Genomic DNA, 25,919 nt, shown 5'->3' on the forward strand with positions numbered 1-25,919 from the left:
CTGATTAGCAGGATCACAGGCCAACTAAGTCGGAAACCAGCTAAACACAAGGCAAAAAATCTGGAGTAACCATAGTCAAGTATCCACCTTCCTACAAGCCCCATGTGACAGGCGCCAATTTGTGGGAGTGACCCTTTCAGTGGCTCACCGGTGCAGGGGTTTGCCCTTCTTTGACACTAGTCCTTTAGACTGACAAAATAGAGATTGACATGGAAGCTGTAATATTGAAGAAATTGTTTATTAAACCTCATGAGTGGAACTACATCGATACATAACCCTCAGTCAATGTATGAGGTAGCACATGGAGTACAGAAACCATGGTCATTATACACTGTGAAAGTTGCAGTGTAAGCATGGAAGTTCAAAAAGAGGCAGTACAAGTGTACACACAAATAGCTAGTCACATATAAGGATACATGAGAATCACTTAGTCAACAGAGTGGGAGGAGCTACATAGTTGCTGACATCAGTTAAAATAGCCTGACAGTTAAGTCTGTAACAGGGGCACTCTAGGAGCTACAGGCCTTTCTGAGCATGAGCAATGCTTAGGCTCAGTGCTGAAGGAGTTAACTATAGATGTCAGGTGTAATAGAGATGCAGGCAACAGCGAAGTCGGGGAAGCACATGGCAAACACATGGCTAACTAAAATGGATGCCACAAACAAAATGGCTTCAGCTCATGCTAACAGCGATCTCTGCTAGTTTCCACATCCTGTATCTCTCCATTCTCTAATGTATCACTGCATTCTGCCCTGTACCATCTCTTCTGTTCCATTATCTATATTTTCCACATCCTCTCTAGTATTTGTCCTCCGTCCTCTTTTTTTTATCCCTTGAATCTTGCTTCACCTCCAATTACCACCATTATGTATGGATGTGAATGTGTTCATTCACTCCATTATCAAAAGAAAGACAGAGGGCAGGAGGGTGTGGCTAACTGCCAAAGAGGGTGGACAAGTGATTTTGAGCTGTGCACTGCACCCACGTAATCCAACATCCTCCGTCACAACAATGGCCTCCTCTGGATCTAAAGGAGAGTGTGCTGTGGTCCTGCTGGCCTGATCCCCTCCAGGAGTGCAGGAACTGACTGATGACACCTGCCCTCGTGGTGGGATGCCAGGGACTTGCTGCCACCTTCGGGCTGGTAGCCTGAGGCTCTTCGGCGGTAGCCATACCAGGGCTGCAGACATGAGACTCTCCTGTAGCGATTGAGGGAGGCGACTGACCATGCCCCGACAACAAGAGTTACAGAGGTGGCCTCTGGCCAGTCCGAAGCCCTTTGGCCCAGCACAAAAATTACTGACACAGTAGACAGCTTCTGGCCTAGAAAAGGTAGGGAGGACACCGTCCCTGACCATGCGGAGACAATCCTGTCTGGCGGAGGAGAGTGGGGCTACCACTTTGGCAAAGCAAACTCAGGAAAGAAGGACGAATTTCGCCGGGACCAGGCCCCAATCGCTGAGATGGGGCCAGATAGACGCTAGTTTCAGAGGCTGGGTAGGTCCCAGGCCCCTAACACATGCCTATCTCCTTTGCCTTCACAGTCGGATGCAGAGGAACTTGCTGCCGCCTTCGGCCCAGAGGCCCTGTGGCAGTGACCAGACCTGGCTGCAGAGACTGAGGCAGGGTGGCCTTCGGCTTGAAACAAAGATCGTCTGCCGCAACAGCCCACCTTTGACCTGGAAGATGCAAGGAGGATACCGCCCATGACACTGCGCTGAGTCTTGCATGGAGAAGGTGAGTGCGGCCACCATTTCAATGGGAAGGCCTGACGGGGAACGAGAATTGGATTGAGATTAGGCCCCAAGGATGGTACCAGGTTGGGGATAGCATCAGGGCTGCATTGTTACTACGCCCAGGGTCCCTGTCATCTGTCTATCTTTTTTGACTCCTTGCCCTGCTGCAAGTGCGTTAGACTTAAGGCTGAAACTCCTGGGTCCTACTTTTCTCTTCTACCTTCATTTCCATTCAGGGGAAGATGAGCCTCCGAAGCAATGTGGTGGTATTTCTCCCCTCCCCATCCTGCACCTGAGTGGCAACACTAGGAAGTAAAGGAAGAGCCCCCATACAGAAAACACTCTTCCCCATGGCCCCCCTCACTACAGGTGACCTGAAGCATCCACAATCAAATTTGCTGGGCTGTCAAGAGTCCCACTCCCACTCCTTACAGCCTCCATGCCTGACTTTAGGTTTCAAGCCTCGTCACACCAAACCTCCCTCCACCCCACAACTCTTTCGTTCACCGACACAGCGATGGGTAAAGAAATGCACCAGGCCCAGTCTGTACAGGGCAACATTGACAAATACACCACCCTGCAACCCCCTTCCACCACATCAGACATTCCACAGAACGAAGAGGTTGGGGCATCACAAGATCCCACTACTTTGGTCCTATAGGCCATACAAGACTCTATAACCTCCCTGAAAGGGACAATTGGAGAGATAAGTGTGGACCACTCTATACTCCATCAGGATAATGGGAATGCAGTTGACAGAGTCCATTTTGTACATTTCAGACTGAGATCGGAAATCTGCAGGAAAAAGTTCACCTATTAGAGACCCGTGCAGAAGATGCCGAAGGACATTCAAGGAGGAACAACATCCGGATTGTAGGTATTTCGGAAGGCGCAGAGGGATCCAGCTGCATGCAATTTATCACAAAGTGGCTGAAAACATGGGTCCTAGCAGAAGAGCTGTCACCATCCTTCAACAGTAAACGTGACCAGTGACTGTTTAAATCCTCAATTATATCGACCGAGATGTGATTTTGTGGACCTCCGGTAAACATGGTCAGCTATGCTGTGGCTTTGCCTCAGTCATGGCCTTCTCAAACTATACCCTCAAAGTCCAACAGCAATGCTGATCTTTCCTTTAAGTCAAAAGGATACTTCCAGACATTGACATACTATATATGTTGCTTTTCCCGGCACACCTCAAGATCATATACATGGAAAAAAACGTGTTTTTCAACATGCCTGAAGATGCCTGGGGTTGGGTGGAGGGAAGGCCCATACCTCACTCATATACAAACAGCTTTCCTGGTCTCCTCTCAATCGGAGGGGAGTCCAGGATCATGGAGGCAACTGCTGTATCACAGCAGTAGAAACAGGAGGAAACACAGATCAGCAAATTCTGTGCACCTCAGCCCCGGGCCTCCATGCACTCCTTCAAGGAGAGACACCCCACGTGTTGACTTCAACAAGACACAAACTAGCCTTTTTGCTCACCTAACCCATGTAACTGTGGGCTTCTCACCAGACTGCCTACCCCTCTTGTTGGTTGATTATTGATTTGTTTTTAAGAATTAGGTGAGATATCAGGGATTTTCTTGGGGGCGTGGCTTGGCGCCGATGTGAGTCGAAGCGGACTCCAGAGCTCTATCCGCCGCTTCCCTCTGCTCACAATTATCCTGCCTATGTGAGGGGGCCCCTCATCCCAACATAGGTGGCGGAATATCTGGTGCCACTGGAGAACGCCTGAAAGCAACGGAGGTGCCCCCACGACGGAGGAATGTTGAAATATATTCGGCTTGGCTCGGGCGCGAAGTTCCCAAGATGGCGGCCAGATGCTGTTGAGGCCGAAATCTCCGTGAAGAGGCTAGTGCAGAGGCTCCCTACCCAACCTAGGCGGTGGCGCAGAGGGCGGACTACGGACTGGCTGGTAGGGGGAGGAGACCCCTGGGTGACAACGGCGCGCCGCAGAGAACTTTCAATTCACACCGTCCCTTTCTTCTCCCCCCACAGAACCTGTTACTCTTACACTGCCCACAGGTATTTACACGCATGCAATGTGCGCAGCGTTTCATTTTCCTTCAACTCTGTCAACGTACATTTCTTTTCCACCTTGACTTTACTCCTGCTATCCCTTTTAGGTATTATTTGACTCATTGTCATGTGTAATGGCGTTGGGCATGTTTTGACTTAATCATATATTTAATTCTTTCGGTGCTGGAGTAATGTTATTGACATGTCTCATCGACCCTGAAACTCTGTTCATGATCATTTTCTTTTACTTTAAGTGTACTCCTGCTGCACCTCTCAGTACAATTAGCTAAATGTTGTAGTTAATTTTATTAAGCATTTTTATTAATTGGTCATATATTTATTTATTTCACGGTCGGAGGATGGTTATTGACTTATCGTTTTTGATCTTGAAATTCCGCTCTTTTCCGGTAATATGTAGCATGTCAATAACGGGACCGTTTATTGAATAATTTTTCTTATGGATCTTTGTCACCGATTTCAACATCAATAGCAAAGTACAAAGATGAATGGAGAATGTTTTTGATTTATTTTCATGTAACTAGTTCAGCCATTTAGTTCTAAAGTTGGCTCCATTAATACCGATCTGTCAATTATGTCGCCGGACAAATGTTTCTTCTCCCACCCACGCGCCACGTCACCAAGAAATATTCCTGTATCCATGTTTTGTTTTTCCTCACAGGTTCTTTGTCTGGACATTTCTGCTGAACATAGAAACTGTTTTGGTCACGCCGATTATTCCAATCATGGTTTTTGTCACTAGGGTTCTTTCTATAAACCTGTGTGATGTCACGATAACTATGTAGCTATGTTGCTTCCTTTTCACTCATATAGGGGTTTACACACACGTGTGGTGTCTTCCTGCGCTCCTCGCCTCCAAGCTTGATAGCGTCTCATGTTTATATTTTTCTATACTATACAGTGTTATTTTATTTTCCCCCAGTCCTGAAGAGTCACGAGCAAACGGCTCGCTTGACGAAACACGTGTCGGCTGGTTGTGTTTTTTTGTCCTGAAGTTACCCTTCCAGAACAGGAAGGCCTAATACATCTAAAAGAAACTATCCACATATGTCTACCTTGTCTCATTACTTATGATTTTGCGCTCCTTATTCTTCTTCTAAAAAAACCTGAATGATTAACTCATTATAACGTGTGCACAGGACTTCTGTTGTATCTATTTGGTTGGGCCTATGCCAACCGCCACAGAGGTTCTTTGGGTCTCCTCTGACCGTGTTGCACCGTTCTTATCGTGTTGTCTTTACTCATACTCACCGCTACCAGCATAGGCGCCACCTCTTCTTGTACACTCCAAAACCCTACACGGAATCCACGTTATTTTGCTCCAAGAAAGGCAGCCGCAGCGGTCGCACAACTTAGACTAGCAAGCTTTTGAATATACCTGGAATGGATAGGGACAAGGTGACTTTTGAACTCTTCGACAATCTTGCTAAAGGTATCCACACGGCGACACCCTCTACAAGTGCAAACCCCCAACGCAAAGAAAGTCTGAAAGAAAAATTCATTAAATTGGAAAGGCTGAAAAAACTGAGAATTCACGATGGTGGGACAGTGCTACACTTAAGCAGTATACAAGGCTAAATCGAGTCCCAAGAGGACTTCGCTCACAAATATTCCCAACATTTGACGACCTCGATGATGATCTGTTCGGGAAATGGGAAGAAACCCTCTCAAACAATTCCACTACTTTGATACATATTCTAATAGAGAACGCTGTACGCAAGGTTACTAAATTACAAACAGAGATTACCAATCTAGAGAAAGAGATTGAGGCCTTAGGTCTTAGGAAGCAACAGAAAAAAACTATGTTATTTTGAATTAAATACTTACAAAACATCAAAATTAAATAAAAGAAAGAAAAACGAGACAACTGAAACGTGACGAGGCCGACTATCAGGAATGCCGAGTTTTTACTTTCACAAGAAAGTATGACAAACTAGTGCAGAACATCCAACGTGTTGACATAACTGCCTCAGTAGATAACATTTCTATCTCTTCAAGTTCATCATCAATTAATAGCATTGCCACTAGTGAGAGTGAGGTAGAAACCGAGGGAGGTGCAGCATCTGATCAGGTACCCCGCAAGTCCAATTGTTTACGCAAAATCCAAACCCTAAGACGCGAGAACCGCACGCAACAAAGAGTGATTCCAAAAGACGTAAAACCCGCCGAGGGAAGAGAGCTGGCCAAGGAAGAATACAGAAAGAAGTTGAGATCCGGAGACGGGAAGAAACAATAATAACTAGTCAGGAGGTCCAGTTAGTCAATTTATACTCTAAACCCTTAAAGAATGATATGGTCTCTCTCCTTAGTAAAGGCCTAAATTTCAATCCGCATGAACAAGGAGACTCGTGCAGAGCCAAAATCGATCTATTCAGATTTATCAGAGGCCTCAAACTATAAAAACATTTTGCTGGGGCACCACCAACCAATAGAGCTAATATGCCTACACTAGACGATACTTCTTGCAGCTTTCAGAGTATCAATGATCTAAAAGAAACACACTTACTCTTGTCAATAGCGGACTGTGACGACCCCACTTACACTTTAGAAGATCTTTTCCATAATTTGGATGCAGACACCAATCAAACAATAGCTAGTGGACTCAAAATGAAGTCCAAATGGACACCCACTCTCCCAGGTGGTAATCCTGTTGACACTTTCTACAACCTAGTTTGGCATGACAGAGAAAAATATGACAATAAACATAGTGTCAACAAATACAGAGGCAGAGATAACCTAACAAGACAAGAAAGATTGGCCCTAAACACCTTGAGCGCTGACACTGAAATCTTAATTAGGGAGGCTGAGAAGGGTGGGAATGTGGTGGTCATGGACAGGTCTGACTACCACAATGAAATCCTCTCCCAGCTTCAAGACACTGCCTGCTATGAATTACTTGGTTATAATCCCATGGGCCCAATGACTATCCTCATAAATAAACATCTGAGTGAATGGCATACCGTGGGCATTATTGACGATGAGGAGGCCTTATACATGAAGGTTTCCAGACCAACATTTCCATGGTTATATACCCTCCCTAAAATTCATAAACAATCGGTCTTCCCCCAGGCAGGCCGATAGTTTCCGGGATGGGAGGTCCCACGGAGAAACTCTCCCAGTATGTTGATGTATTTTGAAATCCCATGGTCCAGAACCTCCCTTCTTTTATACAAGATACTAAACACATTCTAAGCATTTTGGCAGACATTCAATGGCAACCAGGCCTAATCATGGCCACTATGGATGTCACTGTACACATCTATCAAACCAGACATGGGTCTACAAGCCGTGACAAAATTCTTACATAATAGACCACCTACCCTATGGCAACACACGAACATGCTACTCTCCATGATGACCATCATCCTAAATAACAATGTGTTCATGTACAACAAGCAGTGGTATTGGCAGACAAGTGGAGTAGCAATGGGCTCCAAATTTTCCCCTTCTTTCGCAAATCTGTATATGGGCTCTTTGGAATCCAAATGGATATGGGGAAGAAAAGGATCACAATGGACGGATTCAATCCTCTACTGGGGGAGGTATATCGATGATTGCCTCCTCCTCTGGTCTGGCACCCATGATAGTCTTGAGGAATTCTGCACACATCTGAATAGCAACGACATGGACATGAAATTCACATGTGAATCCAGTACTACAGGGGTCACTTTCCTGGACAAAGAACTATACACCAAGGACAACCATCTGCACAGTCGTCTCTTCCGCAAGGAAACCTCTTGCAACGCGGTGTTGCACACCAAGAGAACTCATCATCCATATCAGACCAATAACATCCCCTTTGGAGAGTTTGTGCGCGCCAGACGCAACTGCAGCGAGGACTCTGAATTCCAAAAATGTGTGAAGGACATTGAGATGAGATTCTCTAATAGAGGCTACAAACCGCGGACCATAAACAGGGCATCCAGAAGAGCCAACAAACTCGACTGAAACACCACACTTAAGAAAAAAGAGCCGATAACCAACAACCGTCAATTGGTCAGAATAATAATGGATTACAATGAAATCAGCTTCACTGTGAAGAAAAGTCTCAATAAACATTGAAAAGTACTACTTGGCGACAATTCTCTGAAGGAAGCTATTAGCACAAGACCTCAAATCACTTACAGGCGAGGCAAGAATTTGAAAAGTAGGCTCAGCCCTACTGTACCACACACAACCAAGATTACTACATGGCTCATGCCACATTCCAAGGGCTTCTTCAGGTGCGGATGCTGCGGTGTCTGAAAATGGGCATGCCATGGAACTAACAAAAAGAAATATAACATCATTCACAACATCACATGCAACACCAAGTATGTTACCTATGTGCTGGAGTGTACTTGCAAAAGCCAATATGTGGGCAGCACCATACGAGCACTTAAAGAACGCATCAGTGAGCACGCAAGAGCAGTCCATCAACAGGATGCACGCTACCCTATGGCTCTACATATTGCTTTGTGCCCCTCGCAAGGTCCTCACAAAAGATTTCAATTCTTTGGAATAGATGTTACAGAGGCCAGCATAAGAGGGGGTATCCGTGAACTTAGGCTCAGACGCCAAGAAGCAAGCTGGATCATGCGCCTACAGACAGTCCGCCATGGGCAAAATTCAGATCATGAATTACAATACTTTTTGGGAAACAAATAGACAATATTGGAATATCCAATCTGTATCTTGTATGACAATAGCTTTCTTTTGATCCCAACCTATGGTCTTCTTTTTTTCTCTACTACTATTTAAGTGAAATATTAAATATTATACTGTACAGATGATTTATGTTTACTGAAACAGGCTTGCCTAATAATCTCTTAAGGAGAGGGAGAGAACAATTTGTAAAATTGAGGATTTAAGTTGTTTACAGAAACAGGCTTGCTTTTTTCATCTTAATTTGCACCTAATTGTCATAAGACTGTCTGTAAACTGGACCACAGAAACATTGCACGCTAGCTCTTTTGTTATAATTTTGTTGTTTTTCTGTTGCCTACACTATCTATAGAGTGTCTCCCTTTCTTTCTCCTGATTTTCTTGACCTGGAAATTATAATTTTTCAATTTCCACAATTCTCACTCTTAAGCCTTCCTCATCTCCTGCTTTATAAATTCTTTTCACACGTGATGGCCCACACAGCCAACCGGTTCGTTTGTCATAGCAAACAGCTGCCTCGAACACCACAGCACCTTCATTGTGCTTCCCTTGCCTTCGTAACCATACCATGCTTTCTATTTCGAAAGTTTCTCTGTGACCCCTTCTGTTTCCATTAACGTGGAACCTACATACCCACTTCCGGTTCCCCCGAAAGTGCAGTTATCGCTCTAGTTCTCCCTTCAGTTTGCCTGATTCTCCCGACATACCAGGCTATTTCAATCTGTCAGTGACTACGAGCGGTGTTCTCTCACACGACTGAGAAACACCCCGGCTCTATCTATTGTGGCATCTTCATCCAGGTGAGCTCGATCCCCTTCAGCTGATTGCACTCCTTTTTGACTAAGGAACCTTTTCAGAGGCTACATAATTTCGTGCTTCTGTTTTATTTAGATTGCCATAAAACGTCGGATGTACCCGCCCTTTGTTTTACTTTCCTGTTATCTTTCACCGACTATCCATGGTATTTAACTTGTTAATGCCGGGTTGGAATTATCACCGACTCCCCAGTAAGTTTCTACCACCGTGCCCCTTTTTAGGTCTCGCCCTGGCGAAAGCGCTCTCTCGCCACGAAAACTATAGCTGTCGGCTCAGCAGACAACGAGGGGAGACAAAAGCTGGCCACGCGCCCAGTATCGTCAATGGGAGAGGGAGAGACAAAAGCTGGCCACGCGCGCAAGGGATTGGGTCGCGCGCGTGAGTCAGTCTCGGAGCTGCCAATGTCCATGCTCACGGCGACGTCTCCGCCGCGCCCCACAGCCCCATGATGAAGGTGACGTCAGTGAACGCTCGCCGTCTCTGGCGGCTGCTGCGTGCAGGCCCGGCCGGCGGCCGCTGCTCCTGGACTGCCGGCCCTCGCTGGACTTCCTGTGCTCCAGCGGATCGCAGAATGTCAACTTGACGGAGTAAGTAGCGCAGCCATTTCTGCCCCCTCAAGCAGGCAGCAGCACCCTCACCTACCCACACTCCCGTACTGCTTGTTTGATTTTGCTGTGTATTCCGGGCTGTGCAGCTGCATGCTACAGCAGAGACTGGGCTTTCAAGAAAACAGTGCCTGCAAAAAGCACCCACTAATGCGCACAAACTCTCCCGAACTGCCCGGCCTCCTGTGAACCATGTTTGGAGAGCGGTTATTTCAAAGCCTTCGCCGAAGTTAAAGTGGGGCTTGGGTTGTGCTGTGAGACGAGGAGCGGCGCAAAGAGCCGAGAACGGCTCAGGCTGGTCGGAGCTGCTTCTAAAGCGCCACGAGGCCTGCGCGCCGGGGAGCAGTCACTGCATGTGTGTTCTGTGCCTTGAACAGGACTTCCCAGGCTGACGGGGACTTTCAAGGAGTGAGCAGGTTCGCTGTCACCAGGAGCTGCAGTTCACGCACCTCCTCTTGGCAGACACCCAAGCCCGGGGGTCAGGGTGGAGGCTGGAAATGGTTACATCTGCACTCGTCGCCGAATTTGATGACGCCTTTTGGTGGAGTCGGAATACTGCGGACAAAGTATTCGCAGAGGCAGCTAAAGCCACAACAAAGCTGAGCAAACTTTTACAAAATAGGTTTTTTTTAAAAACACCAGAGACAGGTATGGCCAGCCATAGTGATACATAGCCCATACTGTGGTGTTAGCAAGTATATTGTCTGTAACCCAGTAAGGCCGTCAGACTCTCTCCAAAAGTGACACCGACGGTACAGATCAAAATCTGCAAGCCTGCGCTCCACAGCAGTCCGTGTAAGGTGCAACAGGTGCACCAGCTGCAGGTACAAGGTCGGTACTGTGGCTGGAGCATGGCAGCGGCACTGTGGGCATCACCCCGCGGAGGTGTACGCGAAAGTTCCCGTCATGCTCTTGGATCATGTCCCTGCGTGGCCCTGACCGTCTTCCCATATCCTGTACTCCGGGGCCTTAATTTAGCTCCATCTTTTCACTCCTGTCCACTTTCGGATCTTTGTAATATGTTAATGTGGACTGACCACCTCACATCTGCCCTTCCTACAACACTCTCCCCCCCACCCCACTCACGTCCGTCAATTCCTGTCGCCCCTCCAATTCACCTTTACCCTCACTCCCACGTCCCCTTCCCAGCAGTGGATCAATGGTAAAATCCGGGTCATTAGCAGAAATATGACTGGGGGGCTAGCATAGGGGCGGCAAACTGCAAACACCGCTGGTAGCGCTTCAGGCTCGGGGTTGTGACGCTGCTCCGCTCTCAGCAGATGGGCACACTGCGAGTTGTACCAACAGAGTTCTGAGTTGTGTTTCCTCGGCGATGCCTAGTGCGCGGCGCGTCCCGCCTAATCCACCAGGTGCCATAATTATATCGCTACCTCCAGTAGGGTGACCAACCGTCCGTAAGTTTCACGGACCGTCCGTAAGTTGGACCTCACGTCCTTTGTCTGTGAGGATCCCTTTTACGGACGCCTTTTGTCCGTAATTTCGGGCCTTGCAGGGAACAGAGACCCGTTCCCTGTGAGAGGCCTCGGCTTCCTGATGGGGCGCCTCGCACTCATCTGCGAATCACAGGAGCAGCCCCTCCCGCCCATTATCATTCTGTGTGCCGGCTGATTGCCACATAAAGAATGACAATGGGCAAGTCTGGGGTGTGAAAACATGTGGTGGCCTCCAACAGTCTTGGGCAGGGCATTCGGTAGGGGTCAGATGGTCGACATTTAAATTTAAGACTCCTCTATAGGCGGTGGTATGGAGCGTGACACTGAACACTAATCTAGATAGCCTACAGCGATATAAAGCTGACTTGAAATTTCATCACTTTGAATCCCATTTTGATTCTCACACAAATCTAGGTGTGAGCTGAGCATTTAGTAAACACCATTGACACAGGGTACAGCATTTTTCGGGTGACATGTTGCACGTCTTTCAGTGCTGACGTTTGGACCCCCAGAATGAGGAATAACGGTTTACTTGTGCATGTTTTTTTCCGACTCCAAGTTGCAGAAACTCAGATTTCTTTCACACTTTTCTCTGTGTGATTTGAGCCAGGATTTGCCTGGCGAAAACTAGGCAGGTAAATAAAAACCAGTGGGGTGCACAATCAATGCCTTACTCAAATTCCCAAATCTGCTGCAGGTGGGAGTTGGTGGGCAAATCTGGAATAGCTCTTGTTTCAAATGGGTCCCTGGTGCACTTAAGGTGACCACAACACACAAACTGTAGGATTCCCATTACTTACCGTGACCCAGACCCTTTTCTGTACCAGGTATTCTTCTAAAACACTTTTGCCACAGAAGGAAAAGATAAACCAAGCAGGCAAACAAAAAGAATATGTAGAAGAGAAGTAGCACAGTTACAGTGTAAAAAAGTTAAAAAGAGCTTTATAGTTCTTTCACAGTCTCATCATTTCAGAGCGGAAGCATTGTTAATATTATAAACAACAAAGCTATAGTTTCTACTTTTTTATTTATTTTATGCAACATCCATTGACAAAGCCAATAGTCATGGCTTGTAGTTGGTCTAATGTTACTGGATGCAATGATAGAAACAGCAAAATACCAGCCGGGTGGCACACTATGCACAGCACATATTTTTAGCTTAGGTGTTTTAAGCCAAGCCCTTGATTACATCAGACACACCCCTTGGAGAGACCCCCAGTTTTTTCATCCCACGTAAAGCCCTCTAAACAACACCATGTCACAGTCACCTCACGTCTTGGCACTGTGCATCATGCATGACTCATGACTTCCAAGTTTTGAGATTGCCTTGGTGCAGGTGCATAGTGAACCCTCCCCCAACCCACCCACCCCTTGCTTTGGGAACTACAGTGAGGGTGAAGTACTTGATGGGCCTCTTCTGTCTGCAACTAGATGGGTGGGTGTATGGGTAGATGGGTAAATTGTGGCTGGAAGGATTGGTGGCTAAGAGAAACGGGAATGGAGAGAGAAAGGGAGGATGGACGGATGAGTGAAAGCATGGATGAATGATTGGCAGAATGGATAGGCGAATGGGTGTATGGATGAGTGAAAAGGAGAATGTAAAGATGGATGAGTGAAAGAAAGCATAATGAGTGAAAGGGAGGGTGGAGAGCTGGAAAAGAAGATGGGCGGATGAGTGAAAGGGTGGACGGAGGAGTGACTGGGTGGATGGATGAGTAAGTGAAAGGATGGCTGGATGGGTGAAAGGGTAAATGGTTAGATAGATGAGTGGATGGATGGGTGGAAGAGTGGATGGTGAAAGATTGAATGATGGATGAAAGAATTAATGGATGACATAATGTAAATTATCATATGAAATATCACAAAAAGACCTGCACAGTTGCTCAAAGCTGCACACATACCAAATAAACATGAAGTGCACGATTGTCTTAACCTAATATAAACTTATTTTGACTGGTTCTTAAGTGGTTGTCTATTTACTTACTTTTATACTATCGTGCAACTTCCTATGATGTGCTGGAAAAAGTACATTTATTCCCATTTTGTCCTGAATTTTGACTTTCTGCCCTGAATTTTTGTCCTGAATTTTGACCCTCTGTCCTGCATTTTTAACCTTCCCGTCCTGAATTTGCACCCATGCCAGTTGGCCACCCTAACCTCCAGCCCCCGGCCCAGACGAACTGAGTCTATAATCCTTTTAACCCTTGCCTCGTTTACCAGTGAACCCCCACTCTTCCTGTGTTGTGGCTGCCACCCCTCTTCCCACCCCCTCCATCCTGCAGGCTTGTCGAGACTGGAGGTGAAAGTTTTTTCGCAGGGAGCGCGTGCCATCAACACTTGCAGTTGTGCTGCTTTAATTAAATGTATTTTGTACAGAAATCTGGGAAAGTGAGTTTTAAAATTCGTGCAGTAGAAATACTGGACCAGAAAAAGTACAAGGTAGTCCACGTTTCAAAGTTACTTGCCCTGCTTGTTTGTCTTGGAATTGATTCCTCTGCTCATGATTTGTTCAGAACGACGTACTTTCAATTCACACCGTCCCTTTCCTCTCCCCTACAGAACCTCTTACTCTTACAGCGCCCACAGGTATTTACACGCATGCAATGTGGCCAAGCAGCAAACAATTTCATTTCGAAAGGTCATAGCGAGGAGCATTCACGATCAGGGACGATGCAGTCAGGATACTGGGAAAACGTGGGAGCAGACAAAGATTTTTGGTTTTTGCTGTTACACCGGAAAGATTTCTGTCACTTTGCAACACATTGTGATCCTCATATCTTTGCCAACAAAGCACTGCGGAGGAGTTGTTTTAAGTCTTGTGCGCCGGGTGAAAAGTTCAGTTCCGTTTTGCAGTGTTTTTTTCAGTCGATAAAGGCTCAGGGGATGACTCATTGCGTGGATGATTCCTTTGTGGCTACGAAAGGGGGGGGGGGCTGCAGAGTAGTACATTTTAGTTTCAGTTTTTGAAGGACAAGTTATGGCTGCAGCACAGACTTCGAAAGGCATGATTGTCGAAAGAAAAAGTGGAAACATTAGGAATGATTACAGAAGCATTTGAAGGCCAACAATGGGTTCCAAGAAAGACTCAGCCACGCGTGGAACATGTGATTTCTGCACAGAGGGAGGTGTGGGCAGGTTGGACATTTTATAGATGGCTACATTTTGCAAAGTCAGGTGCAGTGTTTCTGTACCAGGACTCATTTGAAGGTGGTGGTGACAGACGATCGGAGGGAGCGGGCAGCTTTCTTGACAAACTGCAACACAGAAACAACAGAGGACAAGAGTGAGTGGTGTCTGCAGATCATTCCACACACATGGTGCAGCTGGGTTTGGTTTGTACTAGAGGGCATGTGGTGTGCACAGAGGGGACAGACGTGCAAAGACGAAGGGAGGACCACTGATTTTCTGGATTTTTTTCAAATATTAGTGGCACTGGAGCTGTGGGGTAGAACATGGGAAAGAGGAAGGTCATTTTTAGGTCGAGCTGCGATGCATGCTGTATTCACATATGGACTTGAAGCTCAGCCCACTCTCCGCCCATATATTTAATTGGCTTGTGTCACTGCCGTTTGTAAACTGTGACTCTTCATTGGTCAATAGGCCTAGTAGCCCCTCCTTACTACCACCTTGCCTTATCTTGTAACCTCCCATAAGAACAGGGCCTCTTACGCGTGTCTCAGAGCACTATTTCCTAAAATGTTTTTCACCTGTCTGCTGTTGCAGGCAAGGCACGCTATCTCTTAATACTTTTTTTTTTATAGCATCAGTATAGCAGTGGCGGCCGCGCCTGTGACATATTTGCGGTGCTGAACGCGGCCGCATCTTTTTTTCTTCTATTTATTCCATTTTTTTTCAACTTACAACTGCCCCATGCAACTCTTTCACATTAACAGAAGCCATGCCCCTTTCTTTAGATGAGCAGCGTCTAAAGAAAGGGCCATGGCCGCTATTCAAGTAAAACCGTGCCATGGGGCACTTTTACATAAAAAAAAGCATCTGTTTGCCAACTTTACAAACAAATGCTTTTTTTGTAAAAGTGCCCCATACCGCACTTTCACTTTAAGGGTGGCTGCACTCCTTGCTTTCGAGACGGCTCATCTAAAGAAAGGGGTGGGGCCTCTCATAACATGAAAGCACAGCATGGGGCGGGTTCACATAAAAAAGTCTTTGAAATACCATAGGTCTCGCATTTGCGAGACATTAAGCTATTGTTATTTACAATGCAAATAACTCAAACTTTCGTAAATGCAAGACCTATTGCATTGCATAGCAAGGGATGCTGCCGGGAAGGACGTGAGTGTGTGGGCTGCTGATGTCAGGTGGGCGGTAACTAAAGGGGAAGAAAGTGCATTTGTACGCTTACTGCAGTAGAAACCTTTTCTCTACTCCCTTCCATTAAAAACACACTCTAAGTCAGAAGCATATTAACAGTTAGGTGAGAGCCGGAGTGGTTGGCACACTCATATCAGGAATAGGTGCCATTAAGTCACTGGCAATCTAGGTAAACAGCGGACAGGCTGTTGGTCATCTTTGAGCTCAGTCAAAAAATGACTTCGGGTACCGCTCTCTCCAGATCTGAGCTTTGCCTGTGCGGAAAAAGAAAGAATTGACGTCAGCGCGCAAGGGCGGAGTCTATGTAGCTACGGCAGCATCATCCCAGCAACCACGATAACGAACATGTAGTCGACCGACGCCATTTTCCACCGCGTACAGATACTGCTGACGAAAACATTTTGGAATACAGTCTGACGCCTGGGGATAATTCTAAGGTAAGGAATCTATAGCTATCTGTTTCTTTCAGATATTTTCACATATGAGCTCAGGAATTCAGTGGTTTAGCAATTTAAGAAAAAAACAATAAATAAAGTTAGTATATCTAGCTTTTATTGAACTCGCTTGATGATTAATGGGTAAATAACCGGTTATCTACAGAGAGGGAACTCTGCTTCCTTTTTTCTTTAAAGTCTCCCTTTGCCATGGTGCTCCCCTCACTCTTTTTTAGAGCAAGACCTGTGGTATTATGTGGACCATGTGCCACATGTGGCCCAATAGATAATTTTCTGTATTCTTAGTGTAAAGGGCTCTTGTGTGGAGAAGAAATGGCATGATAATAAAACAGCAGTTTAGCTGTCCTGGAAGCTGCGCTTTGTGGCATTGATGTATACATTGAGCTGCCAGTTGCAGCTAGTCCGCCCAAGCGTTTGTTGTCTCCAAAGCGAGCTAAGCTTTTGACAGGGCATAATTATTGGAAGAGGTGTGTTGCAGCGGCCAGCGTGCCTGACGCTGGAAGCTGGAGCCCAAGGTTGGATCCCAGGCACCAGCATATGGTTAGCCCAGCACCATGTGACTCTGGGCAATAGCTTTCTTAATCTTCCCAACGCCCTCCAGCGCCGGGATGCCTCCGGGTAATTGTTCACTCTTTACAAATACTGGATTTACAATTTATTTTATTTTTTTACTTAATAATAATTCTTGTACCAGTGAAATTTACACGGACACATCTAGTGTCAACCTGAGAAATGCTTCCCACTTAAAGTACCAACAAGTGAGGAGATGGCCTCTACAGTCTCCAGCCAACCTACTAGCACGGTCATCTAGTTATACACATTTACCAGAACCTATTTGTCAGTTGTCGAACTTCTAAACGTTGTTTTGTGTGATGAGAATTCTGGGAGCTTGCCTCATCTTTTTGGCTGATTCGGTCAAAGATTCATTCTTTTTCTTTGGTTGCCACTGTTCTCCCAAAACGTATATTGCGATGCACTCCTCTTATCATTTTTAATGATTGCACCGTAGAAGTTCCGTGTAGTATTAAGATTGGGCCTTCCTCTTATAATGCTGGAGCATTTCCTCCAGTAGCAAAATGGTGCACTACACATTGTGGGGCATATTATCAAGGGGGTTTATCTCCGCTTTTTTGGCTTTAAAAGCCAAGAAAGCGGAGATAAAATTATCTCCCTATTACCTAGCTGTCGCTAACACCAGTTAGCGACAGCTAGTAGGAGATAGCGACCATCTTGGGCCCCGCTTTGCATGTCAGTGAAATTTATCACTAATGACATGCAAAGTGGGCATGCCAAGATGTTAGCGACTGGAAACAGTCGCTAACATCGCTATCTCCTATTACCAACTTTTGGAGATATTCGCGCTAAGCGCGAATATCTTCAAAAGCTAACACCTGCCCCTAAGCAGTTCTTAGCCATGTTATCCAAAGGTAGGTCGATAACATGGCTAAGAGCATTAGCTCAGTAATGCATGAATATCGCTGACTTTTCAGCGATATTCATGCATTTTGGCCGATTTTTATCGCTTGGGAGATAAACCTTGATAATAGCAAGGTTCCTAAGCGATAAAAATCGGCGGAGCTCGGCGATAAAAATATTGCCGCTAAGCCAACATAGCGATAATTATCGCTAGTTGTTGGTAATATGCCCCTGTGTTCTTTAACTGGACTGGACCATACAACTTTTAAATACATAACGTACATAATAAATAAATGGAGAACTATAATGGCAAACTAAAGCTTGCAAATAATAAGTTCCATGCTTTGTAGCGCAGCAGTTGTACATTGCACTTCTGTTAAAATTCTACACACGAAAGCTTTCTGTAAGCGTGACTTTTCAACAACAGAACAATGTATTTACCCTTTTCCTCAACCTTTGTCAAATATGTGGCCATTGACGGCTGGAATGCCTGAATACATATGTATAAGTGATATCCTTAACACATTGTATCTACTGACAAGATAGCCCATTGAGTTAAACAGATCTGCATGACATCGGGTATGAGTCACATGTCACACGTTCGACTTCTGGTGTGTGGCAAGTGTGTGTTTCATACCTACAGGTTTGATTATGACGAGTGTCAGTAAATCGAGCAATAGAATAGCTTATTAAGTTAAGCACTTTCAAAGACCAAAACTGTAGTATCAAAAGCCATGTATTATTGTAATGCTGCTTACTGTGCTTCAGTTGAGTCATTCCTTGGGAAGGCGTGCTCCTGGATGGAAAATTGCATGTTTGTAAAGATTCACACACTATGTCCAGCCACAGTTATGAGAGCATTTTGTAGTGCAATTTTTGTTCTTTTCTGGGAGGAATGGTAATAGGTATGCCTAGGTCGCTCCAATACATACATTAAAACATGTACAAAAAATGTATCAGCTGGTCCGACACTTGCATAAGGCACAAAAGACAGCAAACGGCCTGAAAAGTGACTGTTTCTATGTATGAAGAAAAACCAAAGGTGATGATGGACGGAGCGTTGACAATACAAACACTCACCCCCAGGCAACTGATCTGGGTTTAATCCATCACCGTTCTTTAGCTCACTCCTCCACCCCAGTTCAGACATGGCCATATGCAAATCAGTCTGACCCTGTGCCTCATGGGAACAGTCCAGCCCGTACTGCCAAGCCATGCCTTCCCTGGACCGGATTCAAGCTTCCTAGGACCGGTTTCTGGCATTACAGCCGTCTTCAGCCAGGCTTGCTTGAATCCAGTGGCAAAGTGAGCAAGGGGCTCACGTCTGAGCATATCCTGCCAACTTATGGCGAACAAAGCGGTACAAAAGGGGGTGGTGATGGACGGAGCATCTGAACCAATCAAACACTCACACCCAGTCAACAGATCTGGGTTTAATCCATCATTAAACCCAGATCAGTTAACTGGGGGTGAGTGCTTGTATTGTCACCGCTCCTTCCATCATTTCCTTTGGTTTTTCTTTGTTCGCCATAAGTTGGCAGGGTATGCTCAGACGTGAGTGACTTGCTCACTTTGCCACTGGATTCAAGCAAGCCGGGCTGAAGAAGGCTGAAATGCAAGAAACTGGTCCTCTGTAGTTTGTTTCCGGTCCAGGGAAGGCATGGCTTGGCAGTTCGGGCTGGACTGTTCCCATGAGGCACAGGGTCAGACTGATTTGCATATGTCCATGTCTGAACTGGGGTGGCAGAGTGGGCTAAAGAACGGTGATGGATTAAACCCAGATCAGTTGACTGGGGGTGAGTGCTTGTATTGTCAACGCTCCGTCCATCATTTCCTTTGGTTTTTCTTTGTTTCTATGTATGGGCATGGCTACATAGGCAAAATAAAATTTTTCCTGGTTCACTTTAAACATTTTGCATCCTTCTTGCTTACCAATACTGGCAATGTAACCTATCTTAAACATAGCCAGACATGCCCTACATTTCCCCGAGAGAGCTTGTATAGTAAGCAGGCTTGACCTCACCACAGGGCGAGGGAAAGTTATTCTCCTAAGAATTTGTTTAACATTGTGTTTCCAAAAATAAAATAAATAGTGCACTTAGTACACCATTTTAAATATTTTACCTACCATCATTAGAGTTTGAAGGCTGTTCTAAAGGAGAACTAATGACATATTCCAACCAGCAGGTATTTTTTGGCGTAAATCGTATGTGCCTAAAAATAAAATGTATGCGCAGTCATGAAATCTTACAGCACATCTGTTGAATGATTTGCAGCTACAGCACACACAATACTTACCGGATGATATTTACTACTACCCCACCACCATCACCCATCGCTGCTTGTTTGTCCTTGTTCCCTTTCTGTTCCTGCACTTTTTGTATGGCTTAGCGTGGTGCCCCTTTTATAGACGCCACGTTTTTATGTCAAGCATCAGTGTGCATGCGCTGTCTGCAAGACCTGCTGTAATGACTCTGCGGGTGTAATTATGCCTGCTGCTTGCTACAAGTTCACAAATCCTTTGCTGTTGTCTCCTGGCTCCTTATTGGACAGTGCTCCCTATACAGCACTTCCATTTTTAAGCCAGGAGCACAGTCCAATCACAGTATCCTTACACTGTTGGTCTTTATGTATTTATTTGGGGACTACTTATTTATTACTATGGCACCCGGTTCACTGGTATCCACACACATATGTTTTATGTAGACAGGTGCCGTGTTTTGTTGCAGTGCGACACCCGCTTTCAAGTTAAAAAAACATAAGCCATGTTTTATATAAAAACATCACTGAGCAGAAGCTCCCGGCGGTGGACCTCAGATAGAAAAATACTTCAGCCGGAATAATTTAGGAATAACTTAGAAACAAGCTGAAACAATGTTAATACTTCTAATAATGTCCTTTTTGTTGAATTAGAACAGTTACTCAGTGCTTTGAGAGCTTCAGTGGACAGTACATAAATACTCCCCAGTTGAATATGGCTGCCTCATTATGCAACATTCACACCAGCTTCTACAACATACATAGCCTTGCCCTCTTTTCCATGTCCATTGTGTGAGTTTTGGCGGGTGCTTTGGTTGTGTGCACTCTCGCTGGCATGAGTTGTGCGTGTGCACAGACAGCGGCTCTCTCCCAGCCATGGATGATTAGGATTTGTACAGAGTGGAAGACGATGACTTCAAGAATCAGTTTGCTTCGGAGCTTGAGGCTCTGGCAGAGCTGGAAGGTGAGCAGAGGAGGGCCTTGTGCTGGAAGCACGGTGGCGGCATAAAAGAGGCATATACAGCCATATTCATCAACATGAATTGCGCTCGCAAATGGCCAGATTCTGAGAATCTGGCTGTTTGCGAGTGCGATTTTTGCATTTGGGATTCATCATCCCAAATGCAAAAATCGCTATTACCGAAATCGCATATTTGCGAGGAATTGGATTTAAGGAATCTCTAATAGAGATTCCTTAAATCCAATTCATCAACCAATTGGAAATTGCGAATTCGCAATATTTGGTTGCAATTTACCACCAAGTCTGACTTGGTGGTAAATTGCGAAAAAAGAGTAAAAAGCACTTTAGTGCATTTTTTTCTTTTGCATGTTACACACACACATGTCCTCTGGACATGTGTGTGCGCAACACCTGTTCAAATGTGCATTTGAGGGGTGCTACAGGGTGTCCTTTGGACACCCCTGGCACCCTTCAAATCGCAATCTTATTTGCGATTAGCAAATTGCTAATCGCAAATAAGGAATACTCCCCATTCATTCCTATGGGCCTTTTGGCCCATAGGAATGAATGGGGAGTTTTTCCTTATTTGCGATTAGCAATTTGCTAATCGCAAATAAGGAATCAGTAGGAATCGCAATAAATTTTGCTAATCCTACATGAATCCCGTTTTGCGAGTCCTTAATAGCGAATCGCTATAATTCGCTATTAGGGCCTCGCAAAACGGGAGATTGATGAATCAGGCTGATAGTGACATAATCAGCTCTGAACTATCAGAGTAGCCAAGATAATCCCCACAGATCCAGAATTACAACACATCATTAATCTATTGCCCGCACAGCTGTAAAGTGGCCTCATGTTAGTGTGCCGCCTTTTACTACCATTACCTTGATTACCCCAGCATCGTGTGGAATGACATCACCATAGGACATGAAGTCTTTGGCATGGGACACATTGGGTACCATTATAGAAAACATGAAACAAGAAGTATATACATATATTTTTTTTGACGGGGGGTAATGGCATCACCTATAACACTCAATAGGCTTTACGTGCAGCATTCGTTATTTATATATTTTTACATAATCGAATAGTACATCCATAATTGAGATGTTAACCTACTATGTTGATGTCGTATTTTTTTCTACATTAATTTCACTGCACCACATGGGATGTTATCAAGCCCTTCATTCTAATACTTGACTACCTCATTGTTCCCTTTGAAGAGAATACAATTTCCTTAGCTCTGTGCTGATGTCATCATGTCTTATGGTAATGCCAACCAAAAGCTTCTGTAGTGCTTGGAAAGACTATGCTCAAAGGGTGAAGGCCTTGCACAGCAAAGATTTTCTGAGCCAAGATTTGCAGATGTCGTGCCACATTGAGGACTGCTTCCAGCTAAAATGTGATGTCTTTTTTCGTTTGGTAGATGTCTGCTATTTTGAAGCACTTGTATGACTTGAAAACATTCTTTTTCATCACTATACCACCCGGGTGCTGAAGGGTCCACACGTTGCCTTCTGAAATGAATGATATTACATGCCAAATGTTGTCGCGTGGGTGCAAACTTCATTGTTAAATGACTTCCAAACCGGTTGCAGATGAAACACTCACTGACCCATAATTGGAATGAATCTGCCAGGATGTCTAAACGCAAAGTAGTTTTAGTAGGAGAGCTAAACCGCCCTGGTTCATCAGTTCACAAGAATACCTGGGCAGGGTACACCCCTGATTAGAAGCTAGATTAGCCATACTCGAGTCATCTACCATGGCAGCAGCGTTAATTAACATAGGTTAAGAATTTGGATGTCGCTTTTTAATAATGGCTTACCTTTCCTTAACCTATAAAAAAAAAATATAAGAATGCAAATATTGCAATTTGAAAAATAACAGATTTTTTTCCCAACCATCATCACAAGCAAACATTGACCCGTCACTTCAGTTACACCACAAACAATTATACCTTAGACCGAAATGCTTTTGAAATTAACTCATCTGCCTTCTCGATCCAGTACTTTCTTAATGAGGCCCATCCTCCCTGGCCTGGCGCCCTCGATACAAGTCTCTCACTTGCACCAGTGCCCTCACTACCCCAGCAATTAACGTCGTTTTCACTTACTTGACATTTTCTTTTTAGGTCATGTTAATTTAGTCAAGACTTTTTTTTCTATTAAAATTATATATACTGTACTTTGTCAGTCCTCTGGTTTCATTGAACTCTTGTTGCGTCATTCACAATTCTATCCTTCCATCACTACATGATACAGCATGATTAGTCAGTGCACTTCAGTGACTTGCTGACTTCTAAACAATGAGCAAATAGAACGAGCCATGACAAAGCCAAAAGGCTTGCAGACAACACAAGACTACTTGGCATTGTCAGTGTTTGTGTTATGATGTTTCTCGCTCTTTCCTCTGTTGCCTGCACGAGGGATTGACGGGTCATCCTTGGAACTTTAGTCTTTCCAGGTTCTCCGGTAATTTTAAGGTTGGAGGTTGCCGAGGCAGGAGTGTAGGAGCACAGCCTGTTGATAAGAAGCTCCATTAAAGCTATTTTACCTTTAAAATACGAAGCTTGGTTGTCACCTACTTGAACATTTTGGCGACGTTCTTCAGGTGACTGGGCCCCTCCCCGATGAGAACGAATCCAGCACATTGTCCATCTTGCAGTTCAGAGGGTATTTCTTTTCCTGGTTCATGCTTTGTCTTCCTTGTCATTGGTCTATTGAGGTATTGTTCATCGGTCTACTGAGGTACTGTTCATTTCTGTTTTTCCGATTTCATGGCTCAGAATTGGTTGCGCGCGCATTTCCCTAAGTGCGTTGCTAGGCAACCACTATGACTCTCTATTTTTAGGTCTCGTAGCGATACAGCGCGTAAGCGCTGTCTTCGCCGAGATCTATTGTTACGGAGTCTGCTTCCCAGGAGACAGCACCTGGCCGCGCGCATCTCGCAAAAGGAGTTCGGCGCAGACCACGGGCGCGCGAACGCGCTCGCCGTGTCTGTCTCCTGGGAAGCGCATACATACACAGGCACACTTCCCCTGCACGCATGCGCACACACAGACACACACACAAGCGCACATACACGCACACATACAGAGACCCCCGTCGCGCACACACACACACACACGCTCGCACACACAAGCGCACCGCCCCCCGTCCCACTTACTGCCAGTCCGGTGTTCTGTAGGCTCCGCGGGGCTCCGCCCGAGGGAGAGCCCCGCGTCACCGTGAATTATGTCCGCCTTCCAGCGCGTGGAAGATCCGAGGCTGGGGCCAATGGACTCCGAGAACGAGGCTGACGTCACAGCACCCCTCCCCGCCCCCTCCGCCGCCGCCGCCGGACGACGCAGACTGCCATTTGAGCCGTGAAACCCCTTGTTATTACAGCAAGGCTCATGTGACACTTCTGTCTTTATATTTATTAAGATAATGTTTTCATTTGGGATTACAAATCCAGGGTATATTAAAATATATTTGAGCTAGATTTCTGGAAAGCCTGCAAGGTACTACAAGGAACAAAGTCCTGCCCTAAATCTGCAAACTAAATATGCACGGTTTGTTATGGACAGAAGTGAATATCAATTGGAAAGCAGAAAGAATGGCTAAAAGGGGGTTTGAGGAAGATTTACTAAATAGGTTAATTAAATGAATTTTAAATTATGGCAGATATGGTTTCGCAGCAATGTCTTTCTTTACAGCTTGGTGGATTGGCGTGTAAACAGTAGTTTCTATGTGGAAAGTATTTCCGCAATCTAAATATTCCACTGACTTTAGTTATTATGCAAATGCAACACCTTTGAAAATTACTGGTTTCTTTTGAAATCAAATTAAGAGCCAGTGCAGGATTTATTAGGGACAGATCCAGCTAGCACGGAAAAAGGCTCAGTCTTTCTACCACTGTCAGTCATGCAGGATTGTGTGCCAGTAAAATACTTTTAGTACACGGGGTATGTTAGCATCCCTGTTTATGGGCCTTTGGGTAAGCCATCTCCTTCAGTTTCGATAAACCACTTAAAACCTTTTGAGTAAATGGCGCATTTCACACAATGAATCTGTGAAGAGAAGCAGTGGTGGATGTCGCCATAATTTCTCCCGAAACTACTCCAAAACGGACCACTGGGTCGGCTCTGTCAGCTTTAATTTGTTGACTAGTCCATCGCTAGTTTTCTTTGCTGCATTGCCAAGCTCTTCGATGAGCTCTTTATCTGGGATACACTCATGTAAAGGCGCGTGACACTTTACCTTCCTGGATCCCGGCTGCACCAGTGCTAGCCTAGGAGGTGGCTCCTTGCTAAATTCTTTCGTGCAGTTCTGACTTCCTCACAGCGATCTATCTTCCTAGCCCCTGCTCCTCGCGGACAGGAGTGTCTGCTGTCTGCTTCCCTCGGAATAATCAGACCGTGCAGCAGCACACCGAGCCAAGCTGCTTTGACCGTTCACCAGCCTCTCGCGTTTGTCTTTACTTTTAGGGAGGCCTGGGAGGTGGGTGTTACGTTATAGCACTTCCTTCAACCGTTCCTCCGCGGGCATCTGAATACAAACTTGTTGTGTATTATTGCCTGACATCTGTGGAAATATTGGGGCAGCGATAGGCCATTTATAGGATGGCAGGCTGAAGGCATGTTTTTGTTTACCAACTCAATATCTTGTAGCATACCCACGACTCACCCTAAAATGAAGCGAAACCCATCTACTGCAAGAGGATGGTGAGCACTAAATGGCTCAATGTGCAGCTGCTCTGGTCTGATATTTAGAGGGAGGCGGGCTTCAGCCACTCCTGTCAGTTGAGTGGCAGGTGCTGGGAAATGTGCTCTGTGACGAAAGAAGGGCTGAACTTAGGGGAGCCTATAGCGAGGGAGGAGTCCACCCAATACCGGAAGAGTCTGAACTCGGCTGGGAAACGCCTCTTGGGACAGAGTCGATGCACGCTGGGGATCCAGTGAAATCCAGGCAAGCACAGTGTCATGCGCCGTAACGTGAGAGCTTCTCATACGCACTCAGCTCCTCGGGGAGCCTACACCTGCAGAATAATCTGTAGATTTCAACCAACAAGAAGGTTTTGAAATGAGCAAGCTACGCTCCATCGGCTGCATTTGCATATACTAGTACCCTGCTTCATACACATTAACAGGGGCGTAGGAGACACAACATTTCTGGGGGGGGACAGGGACAACCTTGTGGACTTTCCAGTGA

The sequence above is a fragment of the Lissotriton vulgaris genome, chromosome 11 (assembly GCF_964263255.1).
Source record: "Lissotriton vulgaris chromosome 11, aLisVul1.2, whole genome shotgun sequence".
In the NCBI taxonomy this organism is placed as follows: domain Eukaryota; kingdom Metazoa; phylum Chordata; class Amphibia; order Caudata; family Salamandridae; genus Lissotriton; species Lissotriton vulgaris.